The sequence below is a fragment of the Mus caroli genome, unplaced genomic scaffold, assembly GCF_978045245.1.
Source record: "Mus caroli unplaced genomic scaffold, Mus_caroli_1 scaffold_1, whole genome shotgun sequence".
NCBI lineage: Eukaryota > Metazoa > Chordata > Mammalia > Rodentia > Muridae > Mus > Mus caroli.
Window position 1 is genome coordinate 4,662,419 of NW_028227256.1, and position 22,489 is coordinate 4,684,907.

At 37.3% G+C, this 22,489-nt stretch overlaps 1 pseudogene; it reads left to right on the forward strand.

Annotated features, from left to right (window-relative positions):
- Nucleotides 1–17,148: 17,148 nt before the first annotated feature.
- Nucleotides 17,149–22,110, forward strand: LOC110311298 (dipeptidyl peptidase 8 pseudogene; annotated as a pseudogene).
- Nucleotides 22,111–22,489: the final 379 nt, after the last annotated feature.

Below are 22,489 nucleotides of genomic sequence, written 5' to 3' on the forward strand. Positions count from 1 at the left end.
CGATTTAAAATAACATCTCATGATGATGATAGAAGACTAAGAAAGACATAAATATCTCCCCTAAAGAAATACAGGAGAGCACAGATAAATAAGTAGAACCCCTTAAAGAGGGAACAGAAGTATTCCTTGAAGAATTATAGGAAAACACAACCAAACAGGTGAAGGAATTGAACAAAACCATTCAGGATCTAAAAATGGAAATAGAAACAATAAAGAAATCACAAAGGGCGACAGCCTTGGGGTTAGAAAAATCTAGGAAAGAGATCAGGATTCATAGATGCATGCATCAACAACAGAATACAAGAGATAGGACAGAAAATCTCAGGTGCAGAAGATACCATAGAAAACATTGACACAGCAGTCAAAGAAAATGCAAAATGTGAAAAGCTCCCAACCCCAAAACATCCAGGAAACCCAGGACACAATGAGAAGACCAAACCTAAGGATAATAGGTATACAAGAGAGCAAAGATTCCTAACTTAAAGGTCCAATAAGTATCTTGAACAAAATTATAGAAGAACATGTCCCTAACCTAAAGAATGAGATGCTCATGACCATACAAGAAGCCTATAGAACTCCAAATAGACTGGTTTAGAAAAGAAATTGCTCTTGTCACATAATAATCAAAACACCAACTGCACAAAATAAAGAAAGAATATCAAAAGCAGTTAGGGAAAAAGGTCAAGTAATATATAAATGCAGACCTGTCAGAATTATACCAGACTTTTCAAAGAGAAAATGAAAGCCAGAAGACCCTAGGAAGATGTCATACAGGCCCTAAGAGAACACAAATGCCAGCCCAGCAAACCTCTCAATTACCATAGATGGAGAAACTAAGATATTCCATCACAAAACCAAATTTACATAATATCTTTGTAGAACTGTGAAAGGCAGCCTGTTTTATGATTGAGCTAGGTTTAAACCCCAGAGACCCAACAGATAACTCTACAAGGAACAGGAGGAACTTTGCCACATCCCCAGACACCAGCTTCCTGACATGAGGCCTCAGATCCATAATTCTGTGGCCATCAGTCACATAGGGCAATGCCCCAGGACCCTGGCATTCTGTCTGGACTCCACCTCCACAGTTACCTGGCAACAGCCAGATATGTATCTCCTCAAAGTTACATGGCAATAGCCAGGTAGGCCCATCCCACTATAAAAGGGTCTATTTTTCCCCCTCCTCTCTTTATTACTCTCTTACTCTCTGACTCTTGCCTTGCTTTCTTGCCCTCTTGCTCTCCCTCTCTCCACATTCCCTTGCCCCTCATATACCAAGTGGCCATGGCTGTCCGTTACTTCTCTACTCACTCCCTCTCTATTCTTTTCTACAATAAATGCCTTAAAACCATGAACTGCCTCTTCTCATTGGTATTCATTGCTGGAGCAATGGAGCAGGTTTTCCTCTAAAGAGCCTCATCTAATCACCCACAAGGAAGCCTCACTGCATTCTCAACCATGGTCTCCACTAAGCCAAGCCAAGCAAGCCAGGGATTTCATCATCATGGGAACCAGCAGGGGCACTCTCCTCCTGTCCTTTTCTACTCCACCCCAGGTTAGAGCCAGCCACATGGGCCCCACTCCATTCTCAGCTCTTCTGCAGCATCCAGCAGCGCTTGCAGTGCCGAAGAGTGAGAACATGTTATCCTTGGCCTCCTTGTAGGATCAGGGATCCAAGAGCCGGCTATTCTGCAGCACCCACTGTCTTTCCAGGTCCAACCCTGGCAATCTGCAGGGACATTACACTGTGCCTCCCCACCCCTGAAGTGGAGCCCTATGGTTTCAGACAACCCAACACCCACCCAGCAGCAGTGTGGGATATGCAAACTCCAACTTCCTGTGTCCCACCTCCACCAGTGGCCATAGGCCTGTGGCGGGAGGGTCATAGGACCCCATTTTATCCCACGTATCTGTCCACAAATCCAGCACTACAAGGGATAATAGATGAAAAACTCCAACACAAGGAGGGAAACTACACCCTAGAAAAACCAAGAAAGTAATCTTTCAACAAACTCAAAAGAAGATAGCCACACAAACAGAATTCCACCTCTAACAGCAAAAATAACAGGAAGCAAAAACAAGTTTTCCTTAATATTTCATAACATCAGTGGACTCAATTACCCAATACAATGATATAAGCTAACAGACTGGATACATAAACAGGACCCAGCATTTTGCTGCATACTGGAAACACACCTCAGTGACAAAAACAGAAACTTCCTCAAAGTAAAGAGCTAGAAAGAAATTTTCCAAGCAAACAATCCCAAGAAATAAGCTGAAGTAGCCATTTTAATATCAAAAAACTTGACTTTTAATGAAAAATTATCAAAAATATAAGGAAGAATACTTCATACTCATCAAATGAAAAATCTACCAAGATGATCTCTCAATTCTGAACATCTATGCTCCAAATGCAAGGGCATCCACATTCATAAAAGGAACTTTACTAAAACTCAAAGCACACTTTGTAACTCACACAAGAATAGTGGTAGACCTCACCATCCCACCCTTATCAATGGACATGTCATGGAAACAGAAACTAAACAGTGACAGAGTGCAACTAACAGAAGTTATGACCCAAATGGATTTAATAGATACCTATAGAACATTTCATTCTAAAATAAAAGAATATAACTTCTCAGCACATCATGGTAACTTCTCCAAAACTGATCATATAATCAGTCACAAAGCAGGCTTCAACAGACAAGATTGAAATAATCCCATGAATCCTATCAGATCAACATGGATTAAGGCTGATCTTCACTACCAACAAAATCAACAGAAAGCCCAAATAAACATGGTAGTGAACAATGTTCTATTCAATGAAACTTGTTCAAGGAAGAAATAAAGAAAGAAATTAAAGACTTTTTAGAATTTAATGAAAATGAAGGCACAAGACACCTAAACTTATTGGACACAATGAAACCAGTACTAACAGGAAAACCCATTGGTCTGAATGACTTCAAAAAGAAACAGAAGACATATATTAGCAGCCTTCCAGCAATCTGAAAGCTCTAGAAGAAAAAGAAGTAAATAAATCCAAGAGAAGTTGGTGGCAGGAAATAATCAAACTCAGCACTAAAAGCAATCAAGTAGAAACAAAGAGAAGTATACAAAGGAAAAAAAAAACACTCAGAAGCTAGTTCTTTGAGAAAATCAATTAGATAGAAAACCCTTAGTCAGACTAACTAGAGGACACAGAGACATCCAAATCAACAAAAATCAGAAATGAAAAGGGAGATGTAACAAGAGAAACAGGAAATTCGAGATATCATAATACAAATCAGAGCATAATGCAAAAGCCTATACTCAATGAATCCAGAGAATCTGCATGAAGTGATGAAGTGGACAATTTTATAGACAGATACCAGGTACCAAAGTTTAATCAGAATCATATAAACCATGTATACAGTTCAATAACCCCTGAAATAGCAAGAGTCATTAAAAGTCTCCCAACAAAAAAAGCCTAGGACCAGATGCATTTAGTGCAGAATCCTGTCAGACCTTCAAAGAGGAACTAATATCATTTCTCTTCAAAAGATTCCAGACAATAGAAACAGAAGAAACACTGCCCAATTCATTCTGTGAAGCCACAATTACACTCATAACTAAACCACACAAATATGCAACAAAGAAAGAGAACATAAAACCAATTTCCCTTGTGAATGTTGATGCAAAAATACACATTGTAATTCTTGCACACCAAATCCAAGAAGACATCAAAATGATCATTGCAGAGATGCAGGGATGCAGGGATGGTTAAATATACAGAAATCCATCAATATAATCCATTGTATAAACAAACTCAAAGGAAAAAAATAAAAAAAATAAAAACAAAAACAAAACAAAAAACAAACAAAAAAATCAGATGATCATCTCATTAGATGTTGAAAAACCATATGAAAAAAATTCAATACCCCTTTATGGTAAATGTATTGGAAAGGTCAGGAATTAAAGGCTCATACATAAACATAGCAAAAGCCATATACAGCAAACCAGTAACCAACATCAAACTAAATGGAGAGAAACTTGAAGCAATCCCACTAAAATCAGGGACTAGACAAAGCTGCCCACTCTCTCCCTACCTATTTTGTATAGTACTCAAAGTCCTAGCCAGAGTAATTAGACCTCAAAAGGAGATCAAAGGGATACAAAGTGGAAAGGAAAGGTAAAAATATCACTATTTTCAGATGATATGTTAGTATCCTCAAGTGACCCAAGAAATCCCACCAGAGAACTCCTAAACCTAAGAAACAACTTCAGCAAAGTGGCTGGATATAAAATTAACTCAAACAAATCCGTAGCCTTCCTCTTCCCAATGGATAAACAGGATGAGAAAGAAAATGGGAAAAATACACCCTTCACAATATTCACAAACAATATTACACACATTGGTGTGACGCTAACCAAGCCAGTGAAAGATCTGAATGACAAGAACTTCATGTCCCCGAAGAAAGAAATCGAAGAAGATTTCAGAAGATGGAACGATCTCCCATGCTCATGGATTGGCAGGATTAATATAGTAAAAATGGCCATCTTGCCAAAAAGCAATCTACAGATTCAATGCAATCCCCATCAAAATTCTAACTCAATTCTTCATAGAGTCAGAAAGAACAATTTGCAAATTCACTTGGAATAACAACAACAACAACAAAAAATAGGATAGTGAAAACTATTGTCAGCAATAAAAGAACTTCTGGGGGAATCACTGTCTCTGATTTCAAGCTGTTTTACAGAGTAATAGTGATAAAAACTGTATGGTATGGGTACAGCAACAGGCAGATAGATCAATGGAATAGAATTAAAGACTCAGAAATGAACTCACACAACTATGGTCACTTGATCTTTAACAAAGAAGCTGAAATCATCCAGTAGGAAAAAAAAGGCAGCATTTCAATAAATTTTGCTGGTTCAACCTGTGGTCAACATGCAGAAGAATGCAAATTGATGCATTCGTATCTCCTTGTACAAAGCTCAAGTCTAAGTGGATCATGACCTCCACATAAAAACAGATACACTGAAACTAATAGAAGAGAATGTGAGGATGAGTCTCAAACACATGGGTACAGGGAAATTTTCCTGAACAGAACACCAATGTCTTATACTCTAACATAAACATTAGACAAATGGGACCTCAGAAAAATTGCAAAGCTTCTTTAAGGAAAAGGTTACTGTCAATAGGACAAAACAATAACCAACAGATTTGGAAAGGTCTTTGCTAATCCTACATCTGATAGAGGGTTAATGTATACAAAGAACTAAAGAAGTTAGACTCCAGAGATCCAAATAATCTTGTTAAAAAATGAGGTACATAGCTAAACAAAGAATTCTCTACTGAGGAATACTGAATGGCTGAGAAGCATCTAAAGAAATGGTCAATATCCTTAGTCGTCAAGGAAATGCAAATGAAAACAACCCTGAGATTCTACCTCACACCAGTCACAATGGCTAAGATCAAAATCTTAGGTGGCAGGAGATGCTGGCACGGATGTGGACAAAGGGGAACACTCCTCCATTGTTGGTGGGATTGCAAGCTGGTGCAGCCATTCTGTAAATCAGTCTGGCAGTTCCTCAGAAAACTATACAGAGTAATATCTGAGGAGCCAGCTATACCACTCCTAGGCATATACCCAAATGATGCTCCTACATATAACAAGGACACAGGCTCTACTATATTCACAGTAGACTTATTAAAAACAATCCATTCCTGAAATTCATAGGCAAATGGATAGAAGTAGAAAATATCATCCCGAGTGAGGTAACCCAGTCAAAAAAAAAAATCACACACATGGTATGTGCTCACTGATAAGTGGATAGTGGTCCAAAAGCTTTGAATACCCAAGATACAATTCATAGATCATATGAAGCTGAAGAAGAAAGAAGACCAAAATGTGAATGCTTCAGTCCTTCATTAAAGAGTGAACAAAATACTCATGGGAGCAAATATGGAGACACAATGTGGACCAGAGTGAGGGAAAGGCCATTCAGAGACTCCCTCACCTGGGGGTCCATCCCATATACAGTTACCAATGCAGAGACTATTGTGGTTGCCAAGAAGTGCTTGCTGATGAACCTGTTATAGCTGTCTCTTGAGAGGGTCTGCCAGAGTCTGAGAAATACAGAGGCAGACACTCACAGTCAACCAGTAGTCTGAGCAGACTGAATACTGGATTCCCAATGGAGGAGTTATAGAAAGGACTGCAGGAGTTGAAGGGGTTTACAACCCCATAGGAAGGACAACAATATCAAACAAAATCTCCCAGAGTTCTGAGTGACTAAACCACCAACTGAAGAGTACACATGGAGGGTCCCACTGCTCCAGCCACATATGGAACAGAGGATGGTGGTTTTGGGCATCAATGTGAGAAGAGGTCCTGGGAAGACTCGATGTCCCAGTGTAGGGGAATGTGAGGGCTGTGAGGTGGGATGGTATGGGTGGGTGGGGGAATACTCTCACAGAAGTAAGGGGAAGAAGGATGGAGTACAGGGTTTTAGGGTGGGAGGAAAGGGGAAACTATTTGAAATGTCAATTAAGAAAATATCCAATAAAAAGAAAAAGTAAAAAGGTTGAAAGCCCTTAGAGAGGGCTTAGAGGTCTGGGAAGGTGAAGATGATGAAGGAATACAATAGAGTGGAGGGTAAAACAATGATCATTTTTTGGTGACACCATGCATGTAATGATTTGTATTCTCAAACAAGCTCTATATTATTCTGGTAGGAATTACAAAATATTTTTATTAACTTATTTAGAAAATTCCCACTGTGTTTGAAGCATAGCCTCATTTATAAATATAACAATATAAGTTCCAATATTGATATATTTCATATTTCCTGACTACAACTTTATTACTTGTATATTTGTCCATATGGGTACATATGTGTAGCCTCCCCCAGCCTTGAAGCAGGCTGATTCAGACCTCACTGCCACTGGTTATGAGACCACCTGGGGTGGAGCCTTCAGACTTAGATGGCTCTATTGTTCTGCCACCTGCTGCTGCTCTTCTCCAAGACACTGCTACCTGCTGAGAGGCCCTTGAAATATTCTGGAGACAGCATACTGCAGATCGCCTACAGGCTGGCAACAGGCACCAAGAATGGACTGGTGGGGGATGGGCCTCCCCTCTTTACAAGCACAGACTCTTAGTAAACTTTGGGGCCTTGAACAGTAACATGTCTTGGCCTCCATTATTTCTCTCACGGTTTCCTTCCATACAGCTTCAGCATTCCACTCAGGAACCCAGTTAGTGTGGCCGCAGGTTACAGAAAATATGCTTAGACACAAGCAATATTTTTCAATATACAATACACTGTGGTTATTTGTTTATTAAACAACAAACAGTTACCTATAAAGTACACACCAGGCTATCTAAATACACTGAAACTATTTTTAAAACATTAAATCTACTAGGTGAAGGCATAAGCTTCTTGAAAATATAATCAATTACTTTGCTGCCTTATCTATATTAATCTGTTATATTGCTGCTATAAAGATAAATTAATAAAGTGTATATGTTATAGATAATGTATATATTTTGGATATATTATTATTGTGTTTATTCATATTTTGCAATAGTTCTCAATGCAAAAAACTTTAAATACTCAATCCTGTCTATGTCACTTATTACCCAAGTAGAGTCAGAATCACATCTAAGAAGGGGCAGCAAATCCGTAGCAACAACGACTAGTGGTTTCATGGATTTACAGCATAAAATGTTCAATAAGTGTTATTCTACGGTGCCATATTTTCCCTCTTCTGCTGAGTTGGACTTTGCAAACATATACTTTTTGTCTTAAATGTTGATTATTTAAATCTAAATTATATCCCTCCATATTTCTGTTACATTAAACAAACTATAGTTGGCTCTGAAATAATGAATAACAGTGACCTACAGCATGAACAGGTTAAGTTTATGAATTGAGATGTAATAACAACAAATGAAAAAAGAAACCATGAGTTTGAGTAAGAGTGTGAAGGGGCCTGTGGGAGGGTTTAGTGTAAGAAAGGGGAAGGGAAATGTAATTATATGATCATTAAAAAGTTTTAAACTTCTGAATAAGTCAAGAATTCCTTGTAAAACCTTGAATTTTGTCTTGTATAATATGTAGTCATAAATGATTTTTTCTTATACCAGTGCAAGTGTGCTAATGTGCCCCAGAAGCAAAATGATTTTGGTTGAGAAAATTCTATATCATTGTTATTATATAAATTTGTAATAATTCAAGTTCTGTTTCTATGCAGCAGAATAGGATTTGAAGACTACTGCTTTTCAGTATTTTTAAACACAATAATAAAGTTATCAACGCATCGTGGTCTGAATATCTGACGAATATTTTGTTCCAATACTGGGGATTAAACTCAGGGCCTTGGTTTTAAAAGGCAAACACTCTACCATTGTTGGATATATTAAGCAATCTTTTTTTTAGTGCATTTATAAATATGAATTCTTCAACATTCTGTCAATGAAATACAATTCTTAGGTTAGAGATTCTAATATATTGCATACTTTCATTATAAAACATTCGCTGTGCATAGCAAAACAAGAAAATCAGTACACAAACACAGTGGGCAGGTACACTTGGTTGTTTAACAACAGAGATACCAGATCTCTGATCAAAGCCTGTTTCTTTAAATTGTACAATGAGCTTTGTTCTGTTTTGTTTTTCAAAATAATTAAATGATGTTTTTCTACAGATCTCATAAATAATTGAACATCAGGAAGAGAGCTTCATTAATTTATAAAAAGCCCTAGAAAAATGAAAGTTTAATCTAAGAAAAAGATGAACTTTATAAAATGATAAAATAGGTTTACATTTTTGTAACATTTGAAGATTTTACACGATAAAGAGCTCCTAAATATATTTTGGTGACTGCTAACCTATATTTTTATGAATTTAAGAACACTATCAATGATATAATTTTGACATATAATGAATAGATGAAGATTAACATGACATGAAAATAAACACTTTATATAAAACATTCAAGAAGGGCTGGGCATGGTAGCACACACATTAAATCCCAGCACTTGGGAGGCAGAGGCAGGTGGATTTCTGATTTCCAGGCTAGCGTGGTCTATAAAGTGAGTCCCAGGACAGCCAGAGCTATACAGAGAAACCCTGTCTCAAATCCCCCCCCCAAAAAAAAATCAAGAAAATTGGATGATCATAAGTTTGATATCTTGAAGAAATATATGATGTGAGTGGAAGAATATGAAATAACTAATAGGATAGAGAAATAGAGACATGTTAATGGATACAGTGTGATAAATAATTTTAAACCCAATCTCTTTTAACCACAAGATATAAGCCGTACTCACAAAAGACATCAAAATATCTCATGTTTCTCTCATATGCAGAACCCAGATGTGTGTGTGTGCGCCCATGTGTTTGTGTGTGTGTGTGTGTGTGTGTGTGTGTTTGTGCACTCGTGCGCACACATGTACCTGCATGCTTGTGTGTGGGCACATGTGTCTAGGTCTATATACATATGTATATGTGTAGTGATTTGAATGATAATGGTCTCCATAAACTCATATATTTGAATATATTGTTCACAAGTGATTAAAAAGTTTGAAAAAAGTTAAAACATTCAGCCTTGTTGGAGGATATGTGTTGCTGGGAGTAGTTTAAGAGATATAACACGCCCCCTGCCCCCAACCATTCTCAGGTAGCTCTCTCAACTTTTGGCTTGTGGACAAAGCTCTCAGCTGCTGTACCAACCCACATGCCTGCCTGCCTGCTGCCATGCTTTTAGCAATGATCATGGGTTCTAACCCTTTTAAATGTTAAACTCCAAATTATATGCTTTCCTTAGTAAGTTGCTTTGATGATAGTGTTTTGTCACAGCAATTTAAAAGTAACTAAGACAATATATCTGTATATATATATGTGCATGCATGTATGTATGTGTATGTATCTGTGTGAATGTATGTATGTGAGAAGTATCTATATGTTTGTGCATAAATCCTAAGGCTACAAATGAGGATGCAAAGAATGATAAAATATCTAAGTGAAGACTAAAGAGAAGATGATGTGATCTATGTGACATGAAAAACTAAAGAGGAGCTATTTGATGGAAAGCGGAAGGGAAAACCCAGAGGTGACAAGAAAATGGGGAAGAATGTAGGAAAGGATGACAAACACGAACACAGAATAATATATAAATGTATAAACATACTACAACAAAACTCAGTACACAGAATTTTAACTTAAAAATATAGTCATTTAAAATAACTAAAATCTATAAATCTGTAAAACTATATTTATACCATGGAACAACACCTAATGAAAACAAATAATGGAATAGCTTGAAACATCACCATAGTGCTTGTAGCTGGGATCATTTATTTTAACTGCTAGTGTTTAACACAACAAAACGTCTTAGATGAATCTGTAAAAACATTTACCTGTGATGTACATATATATTTTATTTGCTGCTCTCAAATGCTTTTTCTTTGTGAAAAGCATTCCAAAGGATCCTTCCTAGTATGACCTGTCTCCATCCTGTAGTCACAGGTGTGACTTCTGTGTGATTTACAGATCCTTCCTAAAACCATTCTTTTATGTACAATAGGTATTTAGTCATTGCGAGAAAAACAGCATTATGTCTAAAGTTTCACAAAATTATAGAATTTTTTTAGTCATGATACAGAGTGAACAGCATAGGACTATGGCTATCTAACCAGATTCATGACTCAATATAAAAATGCTGCTAATTATTTTGGCTAATTAGAAATGCTTTCCAACATTGATATATCTCTTCTTTTGGTGGAAAATCTTACTTGGAAGTTATTTTATTAATTTTTCAAATGTAGGGTACACCAAGTAGGCCAGAGTAACCAACAAATGTTGACTTCCGTAATCTTCAATCTTGGGTTCCACCTTTGGTAACAAATGCTATATCTTACTACTTAAGATTTCTAAAAGATGATGAAGAAGTGAAAGAGGAGGAGGAGAAGACGGGGAGACAAACCTCATTTTTTGTTGTTGTTGTTGTTTCTTTTTTTAATTTTTTTATTTTTATTAGGTATTTTCCTCATTTACATTTCCAATGCTATCCCAAAAGTGCCCCATACCCTCCCCCTCCTCCCCTATCCACCCACTCCCACTTTTTGGCCCTGGCGTTCCCCTGTACTGGGGCATATAAAGTTTGCAAGTCCAATGGGCCTCTCTTTCCAGTGATGGCCGACTAGGCCATCTTTTGATACATATGCAGCTAGAGTCAAGAGCTCCAGGGGTACTGGTTAGTTAATAATGTTGTTCCACCTATAGGATTGCAGATCCCTTTAGCTCCTTGGGTACTTTCTCAAGCTTCTCCATTGGGGGCCCTGTGATCCATCTAATAGCTGACTGTGAGTATCCACTTCTGTATTTGCTAGGCCCTGGCCTAGTCTCACAAGAGAGAGCTATATCTTGGTCCTTTCAGCAAAATCTTGCTAGTGTGTGCAATGGTGTCAGCATTTGGAAGCTGATTATGGGATGAATCCCCAGATATGGCAGTCTCTAGATGGTCCATCCTTTCGTCACAGCTCCAAACATTGTCTCTGTAACTCCTTCCATGGTTGTTTTGTTTCCAATTCTAAGAAGGAGCAAAGTGTCCACACTTGGGTCTTCGTTCTTCTTGAGTTTCATGCGTTTAGCAAATTGTATCTTATATCTTGGGTATCCTAAGTTTTGGGCTAATATCCACTTATCAGTGAGTACATATTGTGTGAGTTCCTTTGTGATTGGGTTACCTCACTCAGGATGATGCCCTCCAGGTCCATCCATTTGCCTAGGAATTTCATAAATTCATTATTTTTAATAGCTGAGTAATACTCCATTGTGTAGATGTACCACATTTTCTGTATCCATTCCTCTGATGAGGGGCATCTGGGTTCTTTCCAGCTTCTGGCTATTATAAATAAGGCTGCTATGAACATTGTGGAGCATGTGTCCTTCATACTGGTTGGGACATCTTCTGGATATATGCCCAGGAGAGGTATTGTTGGATAATCCAGTAGTATTATGTGCAATTGTCTGAGGAACCACCAGAATGATTTACAGAGTGGTTGTACATGCTTGCAATCCCACCAACAATGGAGGAGTGTTCCTCTTTCTCCACATCCTCGCCAGCATCTGCTGTCACTTGAATTTTTGATCTTAGCCATTCTGACTGGTGTGAGGTGCAATCTTAGGGTTGTTTTGATTTGCATTTCCCTGATGATTAAGGGTGTTGAACATTTTTTCAGGTGCTTCTCTGCCATTCAGTATTCCTCAGGTGAGAATTCTTTGTTCAGCTCTGAGCCCCATTTTTTAATGGGGTTATTTGATTTTCTGGAGTCCGCCTTCTTGAGTTCTTTATATATATTGGATATTAGTCCCTTATCTGATTTAGGATAGGTAAAGATCCTTTCCAAATCTGTTGGTGGTCTTTTTGTCTTGTTGACAGTATCTTTTGCTTTGCAGAAGCTTTGCAACTTTATGAGGTCCCATTTATCGATTCCCGATCTTACTGCACAAGCCCTTGCTGTTCTATTCAGGTACTTTTCCCCTGTACCCATATCTTGGAGACTTTTCCCTACTTTCTCCTCTATAAGTTTCAGTGTCTCTGGTTTTATGTAGAGTTCCTTAATCCACTTAGATTTGACCTTAGTACAAGGAGATAGGAATGGATCAATTCGTAGTCTTTTACATGATAACTACCAGTTGTGCCAGCATCATTTGTTGAAAATGCTTTCTTTTTTCCACTGGATGGTTTTAGCTCCCTTGTCAAAGATCAAATGACCGTAGGTGTGTGGGTTCATCTCTGGGTCTTCAATTCTGTTCCATTGGTCTACTTGTCTGTCACTATACCAGTACCACACAGTTTTTATCACAATTGCTCTGTAGTACAGCTTTAGGTCAAGCATGGTGATTCCACCAGAGGTTGTTTTATCCTTGATAAGAGTTTTTGCTATCCTAGGTTTTTTGTTATTCCAGATGAATTTGCAGATTGCTCTTTCTAATTCGTTGAAGAATTGAGTTGGAATTTTGATGGGGATTGCATTGAATCTGTAGATTGCTTTTGGCAAGATAACCATTTTTACAATGTTGATCCTGCCAATCCATGAACATGGGAGATTTTTCCACCTTCTGAGATCTTCTTTAATTTCTTTCTTCAGAGACTTGAAGTTCTTATTATACAGATCTTTCACTTCCTTAGTTAGAGTCATGCTAAGGTATTTTATATTATTTGTGATTATTGAGAAGGGTGTTGTTTCCCTAATTTCTTTCTCAGCCTGTTTATTCATTGTGGAGAGAAAGGCCATTGACTTGTTTGAGTTAATTTTATATCCAGCTACTTCACTGAAGCTGTTTATCAGGTTTAGGAGTTCTCTGGTGGAATTTTTAGGATCACTTATACATACTATCATATCATCTGCAAAAAGTGATATTTTGACTTCTTCTCCAATTATTATTCCCTTGATCTCCTTTTGTTGTTGAATTGCTCTGGCTAGGACTTCAAGTACAATGTTGAATAGGTAGGGAGAGAGTGGACAGCCTTGTCTAGTCCCTGATTTTAGTAGGATTGCTTCCAGCTTCTTACCATTTACTTTGATGTTGGCTACTGGTTTGCTGTAGATTGCTTTTATCATGGTTAGGTATGGGCCTTGAATTCCTGATCTTTCCAAGACTTTTATCATGAGTGGGTGTTGGATTTTGTCAAATGCTTTCTCTGCATCTAATTAGATTATCATGTGGTTTTTGTCTTCGAGTTTGTTTATATACTGGATTACGTTGATGGATTTCTGTATATTGAACCATCCCTGCATCCCTGGGATGAAACCTACTTGGTCAGGATGGATGATTGTTTTGATGCGTTCTTGGATTCGGTTAGCCAGAACTTTATTGAGGATTTTTGCATCGATATTCATAAGGGAAATTGGTCTGAAGTTCTCTATCTTTTTTGGGTCTTTTTGTGGTTTAGGTATCAGAGTAATTGTGGCTTCATAGAATTAGTTGGGTAGGGTAAATTCTGTTTCTATTTTGTGGAATAGTTTGTGAAGAACTGGGATTAGAGTCAGAGCATCAGGGCGCCAAGTTGCTGGGCCCTGATTGGATTTGGTCATTCTAGCAAGAACAAAATGCACACCTGTATGTGCAGAGTGTATAGTTCAATGTGGGTTTGGGAACAAATTGGCACAGCCAGCAGGAAAGTGGAAAGCCAGCTTACATGTTACCAGGAACCAGATGTCTTGAGGTTGCCTGAAGGTATTCAGCCTAATGACTGAGTAGGATTCTGCCAGATGAGTCAGTAGGGAGCAGGGTGCCCTCCTGGCCTTGGTCATTATGTGTCTTAATCTCTGTGTTTCCCTTTGGTAACTCCTCTGGTCTCTGTCTTCATCTTGTTTGCCATATGTCCCTGAGGGTGAATCACACCTGTGTCTGAGTCTGCTGTTAGGTGTTCTACTCAAGAGGTCATCATGACAAGCTCTGTCCACATGGAATCCTCTGTACATGCCACACACACTGGAATGTATACCGACCATCTCACTCCCATAAACTCTTGAGCCCATCTATCCCCATAATTACCACAGACTCCTAGTGCAAATTGGATGCTGCTTTAAATGTGAAAAATTTGTTCAAAAGTTATAAAATCTGAATGAAAGCTAAAGCTGAACTAATAAGCCTTGTTTCATGAGCCAAAAGTGTAAAAAGCTCTATATAATGAACTAACCTGCCACTTGTATAAATAAATATAAATATAAAATAATATAATATAAATATAAATATATATACATGTATTAAACATCAGGCTGTTCAAACAAACAAAAAAGAAAAACCTCATTTTTGAATTATTACTGTTAGTGTTTTCTTGGGGCATTGATTTTGTTTAATGTTCACTAATTTAATTTATAGTTAAGGTTATAGATTTTAAATTACAACAAAAATAGTTTTGACCTACTATCTACATGAGTTACATGGCTAGGAAGGTAAATCAGATAGAATTAGAAAAATCTCAGAGCTTCTAATTTGAATGTTGTGAAGGACTTTTTTTTATTAGATATTTTCTTCATTTACATTTCAAATGCTCTCCCAAAAGACCTCTATACCCTCCCCCTGCCCTGCTCCCCTACCTTTTCAATACCTACCAATGATTCAAAGAAACAAGACAATGTGGCTAAATGCATTTTAAACCACTCATCTATAGCTTACTTGATAAGCATGACCTTTATCATGGACAGCCCACTTCTATTATCAAATTGGAGTTTCCCATTCTTGCTGATTTGCACACTTGGCCTACAGAGTAAAGGGGGGAAGTGTAGTTTTTAAATAATGTTTATACTTCATTAATTTAACAAATGCTAGAAATATCTGGTATCAAGCATGAGAGCAAGTGTCAAAAGAGTCAGTGGGAGAGTTTTACACTAAATTATTATATCACCTTTCAGTATTATTTTTTTAAAAAATCATTGTTTTAACAAATGTATATATTTACATTGTACATACCCTACCTATGTCTAAAATAAGTCTTATAACAAAAATAACTTGTAAAGTTTTTAGTTATGAGCAAATTCTTTTATGCAAAATATCCATACGAGAAAATGCTCATAAACCTGTTGTGTAAGACCATCAAAACATGATATGTCTGACTTAGGTTCTCTTTTCTCCATGTGTACCCATGTGCCTGCCTAGCTACACAGATACAGAGAAGCCATGTTTTATAATTCAAAAGGAACTTTAGGAAGATAAAAATTAAGTGTAGTATATGTGAACTACTATCCAAATGAATTCTCTTATAATAAGAATGAATGCATGAACAGTATCATTATTATGTGTACATTTTAAAAAGGAAAACAAAACAAAACAAAACATTGTGTCATAGAGACAGCCACTGGTGGGAGAATGTATCTGCATCTACCCTGACCTCGCAATCAAAGTTCAGAGGTAATATGGATGGGAGATATTTCATAGGCACATCCACCCAGCAATAACCAATAGAACAATAAGCCAGTGGGCCCAGGCATTGCCATACAGAGGAAGAATGTTTTGCCTAGCTTTACATTCTCCCATTTGCTAGAAGACAAGTCCAAAGTGATGGGAGCTGAGGGTAGGTGTGTCATGAAGTAGCAGAGACTAAGTTTGTGGAAGGGTGTCTGAAAGAATCCAGGTAGAGAAGCACCAAGAACTCCAGTATTGGACCCAGAGGTGGTCTTCTTCTTCTTCTTCTTCTTCTTCTTCTTCTTCTTCTTCTTCTTCTTCTTCTTCTTCTTCTTCTTCTTCTTCTTCTTCTTCTTCTTCTTCTTCTTCTTCTTCTTCTTCTTCTCTCTCTCTCTCTCTCTCTCTCTCTCTCTCTCTCTCTCTCTCTCTCTCTCTCTCTCTCTCTCCTCTCTCTCTCTCTCTCTCTCCCTCCTCTTTTCATTTTCATTTAATTTTTTCATACAATATATTTTACCTTGTTTTCCCAACTCCTCGCAGATCCTTCTCACCTCCATACCTCTCTAATTTCATGTTCTAAAATGAGAAAAAAAAAAAACCAAAGAGGAAGAAAATTAATAAGACAAAAAATACCAAAACAAACAAACAAATTCACACAGTGAGAAGAATATGAAAGCCATTTGTGTTAGATATATGCTCCCGGGCCTGGGGCCTGTTGTGAAGTATGGTTGATGTACTCAGTGACACTCCATTATTGAAAAATGATACCCCATTTCCTGTAAGGTATCAATTACAAACAGCTTCTTAGGTGAGGCAGAACTTTGTGTCTACTTCCATTTTTCAATGTAGGGATCTTGTGTGGTTTGAATTTATATAGGTCTTATACAATCTATCCTATTGTGAATTCATATGTGTGTCTGTCCTATCTCTAACATGTCTTACACGGATAACCATATGTCTTTTCAAATACACAGTTTATTGTTCACACATCACAGCTCAAAGAAAGGGAAACAACTCATCTCAAACAGTAGACTGGCAAAATAGTATGACAAACTAACAATCTACATTTACGTGATGTCACAGGTACATCACGCAGAAAGAATTCACTCACAGATATCAGGTATAGTAGGCAAAAGTGGGTTGAAAGTCTGACTGCTCTGATGCAAAATAAGATACTATATGCATGTCTACTGGTGGGCAAAGGATAGTGACTGGATGCTGGCTCTGGAATAGATGTTCTAAATGATCATGGACATAGTGCTAGACATTCAACAGTCACCAAGGCCAAAATCAGACTGGAGGCAGAAGATCCTGGATGGTAATGTGGTTACCAGAAGGGTCCCTTTTTCCAAGCTTGTATGGTTCTATGCATTGTGGTATAGCAGAGGAGAGCACTTGTTTAGCTGCAGGAAGCCTAGGGTTTTATCTATTTTCAGAACCCTTTAGAGATTTATCTAATCTGTGCAGACTTTTTGGTCCCTTCCTTTAATAGGGGTGAGCTTCTGGTTACTAGGACTCTGATGGTTATGCCCAGGTGCTCACTTCTGATGTCAGCATATTTTGTTGTCAGGACTTTGAACACGAGTGCCTCCATGTTTGTTTTATTTATTTTGTGTTTTAAGTGTTCACTACAGTGTAGCAGCTACTGTTTTCTTAGAGTCATTTACTATCTCTGGCTCTTAATTTTTTTTTTTTTTACCTCCTCTTTGGTGTAGAACATTGAGCCTTGAGAAGAGGGATTTGATGAAGACATCCCATTTATGACAGAGTGTTCCAAAGTCTTTAATGCTGCACATTGTCCAATTTTGGATCTCTGTGTTAGTTCCCATATACCGCAAAAAAAAAAAAGTTTCTCTGATGAGGGTTTAGCAATGCTCTGATTTATGGAGCATTGATGCTTATAATGCATGGAAGCTGGTTGATATCTTTAGAAGTCATTTTGCTATACTTCTTTAGTGGACTGATAGGAGAAGCATTTACTATAAGCCAATGACCAATCTAGTTTCTGGTTTCCGGCCTCCTTAACAATGTTGTGTATGCATGGAATATGCCTTAAATACAATTAAATAGCGGATGTCAGAGGCTGTTTCTCTTAGCCTTTCCCCCAAATGGACTCCATTAAAAAAATGTTGGCTTTTCTCTTTGTTTCACAATTTTTATGAACAGAAGTCCTGAGTGAAATGTACAAATCCATATTGTATAGATTCTGTACAATGAGATACCTTTCCAACCAACATTTTACCTGGCTGTCATAGGGAGCTTCTACACATGTAGCAGAATCCTCCTAATAAATACTGTTCCTATACTTGTAAGATGAACAGGATTATTGAGAAGCCTAAACTGAAACTGTAGGTAAAATGTCTGTCCTGTAGTAGCCTCTCAATCATTTGTGGTCATAGCTTATTTCCTGTGATGTACTGATGTAATTAATGAGTAAATTTACTAAAATGTCAAGTAATAATTTGAACACAGTATTTTTTACTGTAATTTAAATAAGTAAAATACATAGAAAGTCTCTAAAAATTCAGACTATGTGAGAAGATTCATGAAACAGTCTCTAGATATAGATTGTGGAACATAAAGTTGATAGAAAAATGGTAACTGATATGGCAGACATATAGCATTGAAAACAGTTTTTTAACCTTTAAAATTTTAAAAATTGTAACAATTTTCCATTGAAAGTTGCAATTCTGATGTGTGTAGAATCAATGCTTTTTGAAGAACACTAGATTTCAAGATCAATAATTTCATTTTGATCTAAAAACTTAAAATGCAAGAAGCAATGGTATTGGAAGAATATAGCTCAGAGAAGCAAAGGAAATATAATGCATTATAAAAACTATTATTCTTTAAAGCAAATCTGATAACAAAGTTAGGAGTCCTTTTGTTTGTGTACATTTCATCTGTTTCTTGTTTCAGCTCATGACCTATTTTCAACCCCATTCTGAATTACTAATTTATTATTTTTGCTCAACACTGAAGCTATTAATTTATATATGAGAAAGGCATTTTTCCCTGAAGAAATTTAGATAGGCTTATAAAGTTTTTATCACCAAGCAAATGATAAAGGGTAAACTCTATCCAAGCCATGAAACAAAATCTGATACAATCATTTTTAAAATGAAGAAAGAAGATATAAACGTGCTGTCACGTAAAATCACTACTTGCTAGTAAAGTTCACAGTAGCCATAACTGGGCAGAACAGTTGTCTGCATGTCTGGGATCAATGTGCCTGCCCATGTCCTAGCATTGCTTTGGTTTTTAGTTGAAATGTTATCTTATTCCAAATATCTATGGCTGCATCCTCAAGCATAATGTGAACTATTTATATGTTTTCCAACATCTGCAGTTTTATCCTGAGGAGACTGAGTGAATACTGGAGTTGTTGCTGAAGGGAACCATTCTAACATCTTGTCAGTATCATTTTGTCAATACGTATAGCCTCATCAAGCACTATAAATCTGACTGCTATGTCAGCTAGTCACATCACTTTCAGAAAACCAATTATTCAGACATCTGGAAAAATAGTAAACACCAAATGCAGACAGGTGATAATTAGGGCCAGAGTTGGATCAGGAATAAAGTGAGAGGATCATACACAAACATTGTTTGTCCATTACTTACGCAAACAGAGCCATAAGGCTTTTCATTCCTTATGCTATCTCAATATCTATCAATAATGAAAAAAATCAAGCTACATGATAACATCAAAATTCATTTCTTCTCAAATAAAAAATAAATCAACACCAATTTTATGCAATCTCCTCTGTTCTAATATATGGAAAATTTCTTCATGTTTTATGAATCCTACTTAATACCAATACCAGACGATGATATTGCAAAAAGAAAAATATAAAGAAAAAACATTGATACTCATTAATAATTTTAAAAATCATTCACAATGAAGAGTTAAATAGAATTAATCATATTCTTATGAATCTTATTCCCAGGTTGAAAATTTGGTTCAACTCTTGAAAATCAGTTTATGTAACATTCCACTTAACTGCTAAAGGACAAACAGTCACAAGAAATGTCAATAAGCATATAAAATATGGCTGGCCATATGCAATACTCATTAATTGTTTTAAAAATAATTTGGAAAAGGTTGAGGATCCCATGGATTTACACAACAGCCTTTATGGCCCAATTTAGTGGAAACTAGTTGTCCTAATATATGAATGGATCCAAAATTATGCCCCATTGATCCAGACTGGATAGCTTTCATTCACATCAATGATATTTGGATATCAAACCTTGTAACTAGAGAAGAATGGAGGATCACCTATGTGCACAATGAGTTTGTCAACATGGAAGAGGATCTCATACCAGCTGGCATTGCCACCTTTGTTCTTCAAGAAGAATTTGATAGATAATCTGACTACTGGTGGTGTCCCCAAGCTGAAAGATCTCCTAGTAGTAGTAAAATTCTTAGATTTCTCTATGAAGAAAATGATGAATCTGAGGTGGAGATTATTCATGTTACGTCCCCCATGTTGGAAAAAAGGAGGGCAGATTTCTTCCATTATTCTAAAACTGGCACAGCAATCACAAAGATCACATTTCAAGATATCTGAGATAGTTGTTGATGCTGAAGGAGGGATAATAAATGTCATAGATAAAGAACTGATGCAACCTTTCAAGATTCTGTTTGAAGAAGTTGATTATATTGCATGAGCCATATGGACTGCAGAGGGAAAATATGCCTGGTCCATCCTACAAGACAATTCCCAGACTCTCCTGCAGATAGTTCTGATCTCCCCTGAGTTTTTCATCCCAGTAGAAGGTGAGGCCACGGACAGGCAGAGACTCATAGAGTCAGTTCCTGACTCTGTAACATCACTGATCATCTATGAAGAAACAACAGACATACAAATAAATATCCACGATATCTTTCATGTTTTTCCACAAACTTATGAAGACAAAATTGAGCTTATGTTTGCCTCTAAATGCAAAACAGTTTTTTGTCATGTGTATAAAATCACATCCATTTTAATGGAGAGCAAATATAAATGTTCTAGTGGTGGACTACCTGAACCAAGTGATTTCAAATGTCCTATCAAATAGGAAATAGCAATTACCAGTGGTGAATGGGAGGTACTTGGCTGGCATGGATCTAATATCTGGGTTGATGATGCCAGAAACCTGGTGTACTTTGAAGGCACCAAAGACTCTCCTTTGGAGCATCATCTGTACATGACCAGTTATGCAAAGTGGTGAGGCTGACTGCTGCCTCAGCTAGCATTGTGGCTTCTTCATAAGTAAGTCCAGCAACCAGAAGAATACACACTGCATGTCCCTCTACAAACTCTCAAGTCCTGAGGATGACCCAGTTCATAAAACAAAGGAATTTTGGGTCACCATTTTGGACACAACAGGTCCTCTTCCTGACTACATGCATCCAGACATTTTGTTTTGCTTTTTTTTTTTTTTTTAAGTAATACGGGATTTACACTGTATGGAATGTTGTATAAGCCTCATGACCTACAACCTACAAATACCCCACTGTGCTCTTTATACATGGTGGTCCCCAGGTACAGCTGGTGAACAATCAGTTTAAGGGAATCAAGTATTTCAAGTATTTCTGTGTGAACACCCTGAACTCCCTAGGTTATGTGGTTATCGTGATAGAAAACAGGGGATCCTGTTACAGAGGGCTTAAATTTGAAGGCACCTTTAAACAAACAAAAAAAAATGGGTCAAATAGAAATCGATGGTCAAGTGAAAGGACTCCAGTACCTAGTATCTCAATATAACTTCATTGACTTGGATCAAGTGAACATCCATGGCTGGTCCTATGGTGTTAACGCATTAGGGTTGGATATCTTCTGGGTTGCTATTGATAGGGCCCTAGTCATTTTGTAGATCTTCTATGATACAGGATACACAGAGTACTATATGGGTCACCCTGACCAGAATGAACAGGGCTATTACTTAGGATCTGTGGCCATGCAAGTGGAGAAGTTCCCCTCAGAACCAAAATATTTACTCCTCTTATATGGGTTCTTGGATAGAATGTTCACTTTCGACACACCAGTATATTGCTGAGGTTTTAGTGAAGGCTGGAAGGCCATATGACTTACAGATCTACTCTCAGGAGAGTGACAGCATCAGAGTTCCTGAGTCTGGAGAACACTATTAAGTGCACCTGCTCCACTACCTTCAGGTGAACTTGTATTTGGCTCATGTATTGCTGCTCTGAAGGTGTTATAACTCTGACTCATGGAGAACTCAGTGAACACTGTCTAACCAAACAAGGAGGATTAGCCAATAGAGAAGCTAGAGTTGATGATCCTACTTTGTACCTGTCACATAAGATCTACTCCTGAAAGTAAATTTGATGCCATGCAGAAATCTGCAGTTCTTAGATAGTACTCGAATACCTTGACCATGCACATAGAACAGAGTGACATGTTTCCAAGGGATTGAGAAGTACCTAAGGATACTGAATGAATCAAGGCACCAGTGCCACATATTCAGACTAGTTTACTTTAACTTTACTAGCAGTATAAGACTCTTGGATTTAATTAGTGAACTTTAAGGTATATTCTACATTTGTTAAAATATATAATAGTAGTGGTTGGTTTGGTTG